Genomic DNA, 5,137 nt, shown 5'->3' with positions numbered 1-5,137 from the left:
AGGGCCTGGACGTGCATGGCAGCCTCTCTCTGGTCGTCTCGGGACCTCAGTTTCTTGTCTGCAACCTTCCCATCACCTGTGTCTCACAGAGAACACGCTGGCATAGCACAGCCGCCACACCGAGCACCAGATGCCACTTCTCGGGCTTCGTCATTTTCTTGCAGCATCTGTGCAGTCGTGAGCCCAGTCCCCATGTCGGGCCGTGTCCTTGGCTTCAGCACAGGCGAGGCTCCTCACCTCCAGAAGGGCCAGTGTGAAGCTCCTCGTCGTGGCTCTTTCTTCGCTAAGCCTCTGAGTTTCGAGGGGCGAGCATGTATAGACAAGAGCTGCTGCAGACCCCGTGGGGCTGCAGGCGATGCCCGCGGGGGGCCGTGAGGTGGGGAGTCTCCCTCTGGCCGTGATGGCCACCCACGAGCAAGTCCATGCTCCTCAGGAAAATAATGACCTCTCTTTCAGATTGACCAAACTTTGCTCCCTTGTCATGTTTGCTATTATTAACTGCTGTTAATGTGTGAATGCAGGGGCGAAACGGAGCTCTGAGTGCAGCTGGTGACAGTCCCTGACAAGCACAGGTCGGCTCCTGCGGGTCACAGGAGGGGTTCAATTCAAACCCCTCCCACGGGACGCCTGCGGGGCTCCGGCCTGGGCACCAGAGGGCGCTGGACCGCACGCGCAGCGTCCGTACTAGCGTCAGGCCGTGGGAGGAACCCCAAGGCGGGATGGTGACCTCGAGGTTCAGCTCCCACGAGCGGAGCCGGCTGCAGAACGCCCCGCGGCACCGGTGGAGTGGGGCGGGGACACACAGTGCAGGGACGGCGCCGGGGCGCCAGGCCGCTACGCGCCCACGAACTGTCCCATCGCGCGATCCGACAGAAGCTCAGACGACGCGCTGCTCGGGGCAGGGTCCGGCACACGCAGGGCAGGGCGGGGCCTAACGGCACCCCGCGGGGGTCGGCGCGCTGCCTGCCGCCTGTCCGGGAGCCCGATTCGCTTCAACGCGCAGCACCCACTTTATCCCCTCTAGAGGCTTTTATTTTAATTGCAAATGATATCTATTCCTTCCAGCCCCAAGACCCAGCGAGGGGGAGCAGTCCCCTCACACCGCCACGCCTGGGGATGGTCCAGCTTAGGGGACACGTCCCCATTCCCCGCCAGACCGCAGCTCAGCGCCTCCCAGCCCCTGCTCGGTGGGGTCAGACCCCTCACCTTGGCGTGATGGGCACAGGACCACACTGGTAGGTCCAAGTGTGGAGCGAGCGACGTGGCCCCTACTGCCCCGTCTCCCTGTCTCTGCGCCCCGTCCTCAGCATGCCTACGGCGAGGCACAGGGACAGGGACAGGGCTCAGCTAAGGAGGCCTCAAGTCCCTGACCCAGAGTAAGCAGGGGTGTCAGAGCCCCTGAGGGGCAAGACCCAGGCAGACGGCCCTAGGAGGGGGCCGGGCTGGGAGAGCAGGCACATTTCGGGGGTTGTGAGGTCCAGGGGCCCTGACACGGGATGATGGATGTGGTCAGAGGCACGAGGGAGCGCGTCTGCAGCCACCCGGAGGACCCATCTCTGCAGGACGCCCGGTGCTCGGCCCTTCCCAGGCCCTTCGGTTCCTGACCGACCTGAACCCACCAGCAGAGCGGGAGTGTGGGCCGGTGGCCAGCACAGCGCAGTCCCCAGCATATACACGTGGCCACTCAGAGCACAGAGGTCCCTTTACACACCACAGGTGTGACGTGAAGGGCGGTTTTGAGCGAGAGCTGTCGGGAGGAGGAAGTTCCTAACATTCTTAGGTGGTAGACCTGCATCTCTGCACACTGGCCCTGTGTCCTGCAGGACGGAGCCGCCCCAGGTGCTGGGGGGAGGAGGGCGCGTGCCCCTCTTGGGACCCAGCCCTGGTCAGGCTGGCAGAAGACAGCACCCAGCAAGTCGGGCACTGTGGCCCGAAGGCTCACGGCCTTCCCTCCAGAGCTCGTTAGACGTCAACAGCCTGGTGCCACCCTTGGCCAGTTGACAGCTCCCTGAGTGTCCCGCTCAGCTCTGTACTCAAGGTCCCTGCCACTGTTTGTGCGAGTCAGCGCCCAAAATGCAGGAGAGGCCCCGGAGTGGGGTGGCCACTGCTGCAGATGCACTCCCTGCCACAGCCGTCACCCCTGTGGCCCAGAAACCACACACCACTCTGTGAGGGGCACCCAGGACCCGCGCAGGGTCCACCCGTCAGCCTCTGGTCTCGACCTTCAGTTGGAAGGAGTCTCGCACTGGAGGAACACTGCAGGGTGACGTGGAGGCCGAGAACTCCACAGGCATAACAGCAGACAGGTGTCCATGTGCTGCACGGGCTGCACACGCACTGCACACATCTGCACACACGATCGCTCTCCTGCACAGGCTGTACACACACTGCACACGTGCTGCACACACACTGTACACACGCTGCACACGCACTGCACACATCTGCACACATGATCGCTGTCATGCACAGGCTGCACATGTACTGCACACGGGCTGCACACATCTGCAGACGCGGTCACTCATGCACAGGCTGTACATGCACTGCACACGTGCTGCACATGTGCTGCACACGGACTGCACACGCGCTGCACACGCACTACTCACGGGCTGCACATGCTGCACGCACAATGCTCATGGGCTGCACATGTGCTGCACACAGGCTGAACACACACCACTCACGGCTGCACACGCACGGCACACATGCTCACTCTCACGCACGTTTCTCCTGAACCACGACACGTCGGCCTGCTTTCCAGGGGAGAGGTTCACATTCTGGCTTCACGTGCTGTTTCCACATGGCCACTCTCCTGTCATCGTGGCTGGGGCCTGCTGTGTCCACAGAGGACAATGCAGATGGTGGGTGGTGGGCGGGGCCTCCCGTACCGGCTGAGGGACCTTGGGAGCCCCTATGGGAGAGAAAAGGCCCAGCTGCAGAAGCACAGTGGCTGACCAGAGTCGGGGGCTCTGGAAACCGTGTAAATTCATTCTCGGAAAATGTGTTTCTCCAGTTGTAGAAACACTGTAGTGTGGCCTTGACCCACATCTGCCTGGTCCAGCTGTGTCACTGGTGACTCGAGGCCCCGCAGGGGGTTGGCTGACTCAGGAGAGTGACAGCGACGTGAGTCATCATGACGCCAGAGTCTTTGGAGGGGTCCAGACTTGGACTGAGAGTGTTGGAGTTGGCCAGGACTGGGCTGGCAAGTGCAGCCTTGTGGCTGCAGTCAGGGACACTGAGGCCCAAAGCCACACTGAGCCGAGCGAGGGTGGAGCATGCTCCCCGTGCAGCCTGCCCCCCAGGTGAGACTCCCCCTGCCCTCGGCGTCCAGACGCGGCACGGGATGTGGCGGTGTCCCCTAGCCTCTCAGGACAGGGTGGCACTGCGGGTGGGTGGAAGGAGGGAGGAGGACGTCGTGTCCGTCCCGACCGGGTCTCCAGCCAGGGGTGTGAGCAGGACCCTGGGTAAGGGCCCTCCTGAGCCCACGGCGACCACGGTCTGCGTCTCCGCAGAGGGGTGACGCCCCCATCTGTCCCTTTTCACTTCACTTTCATGCTTCTGGGTTTTGCGGTTTTAAGTCTTAGACCTAACTTGTCAGGAAGACACTCGGCCTCAGGACTCCCCAAGCCGAGACCCTAGTGGTCACACGGAGCCGGTGGACGCGAGCAAGGCGTCCTCGCCCTCAGCTGCTCGCTGTGGTGGGTCCCGCCAGGCAGAGGCGCATCTTCCGTGCTTCTGACGCTCACTGTCGCCCACGCGGGGGACGTGTTCCCTGCCAGGGCTACAGGAGGAGTGTCCTGGCGCCGCCCAGGGCTGGGACTTGGCTTTAGAATTCTCCACAGAACCACCCTTCACGGGAGACGGCAGTAGGACCTGGTGGAAAAGGAAGACCCCCCCAGGGTTGAGAAACTGGAGAGCCGGGTCCTCCAGAGGCATCTCCAGCTCCTGCCTCAGGGAACCCGCAACTGGGAGCCAGCAGGGGGCGCTCCTGGGCGGGCGGGGTGCGGGCTTGGAGCCGCCAGCCCCTCCTCTCCACGGGGCGGCCTTCCAAGCACGAAGAACCCAAATCCGGCCCTTGGAAGCGTTTCCAGATGTTTTTGGCATCAGAAAGAGCCTCCGTGAACCTGGGACATGGCCGGGCGGGGCGGGGGTCCAGGCTTACCCACTGGGCACCTTTGTCATCCGGTGTGTCAGTGCCCTGCACCGGGAATGTTCTCAGCCTTCTAAAGAAAGCAGGCAGGCCGGGGACACCTGACGTGGGGGACACGCAGGGACAAGGGCAGCCGACTTCTGCTCCTCTTGGCCCCTCTCCAGGGACTCCGCCCACCAGGGCCCAGCATAGCCCGCCCCTCCCAGGGCCGGCAGAGAGGGGCCAGGACCCCGGATCCTTCCCAGTGCCCTGGCCCTGGGTGTGAGGGAGGGGAGGAGCATGCCCACAATCATGCCCTGCACGTTCACACTCAAGCACGCATCTCCGCGCACACCTGCAGCGCCAGACCGCAGCCTCACATAGCCGCCCCCCTCTGTGCAACCCCGAGACCCAGAAAGCCTGGGTTTGTCCCTTGCTGCCTTCCGCCTGCTGGCGAGGCCTGGTCCAGGCTGGACACGGCTGGGACGAGTGTGCACCCCGGGCTCAGGACTCAGAGCAGGGGCTGGAGGCAGTGGCTGCGGACGGCGGAGCACCGATCTCCGCGGGGAGAGGGAAGCGCGGCCTTCACATTCTGCCCACGCTGGACGGGCAGACGGCCGCTCAAGACAGAGCACCCTCTGTGGCAGCTGGCTCGGTTTCCCCACCTCCCTGGGACCTTGGCCTGCACCCTAAGTTCCACTGAGGGGCCAGGGGGCAGTGCCCCTCGGCCAGGCTGACAGAGTGTCCTCCCAGGACTGCGGGCCATCCAGGCACCCCGGGACCCCACTGGCCTCCGTCAGCCCAGCCAGGCGCCGGCGCTCAGCCCACCGACCACCTCACTAGCAAGAACTCAGGAAACCGAGAACATTTGTGATTTTGTAAAAGCTCAGCCAACATTCAAAACGGGGCTGATTTTCCAGTGGAAAGTGTAACGTGAGCCCTTCCCACTCACCACAGACGCCACAGTGAGGCCGGCGCCGGGCTCAGCAGCCACGCCGGGCCAGCTCCCGCGCC

Source organism: Pteropus vampyrus, unplaced genomic scaffold, assembly GCF_000151845.1.
Source record: "Pteropus vampyrus isolate Shadow unplaced genomic scaffold, Pvam_2.0 Scaffold253, whole genome shotgun sequence".
NCBI lineage: Eukaryota > Metazoa > Chordata > Mammalia > Chiroptera > Pteropodidae > Pteropus > Pteropus vampyrus.
Note: the sequence above shows the minus strand (reverse complement) of the source record.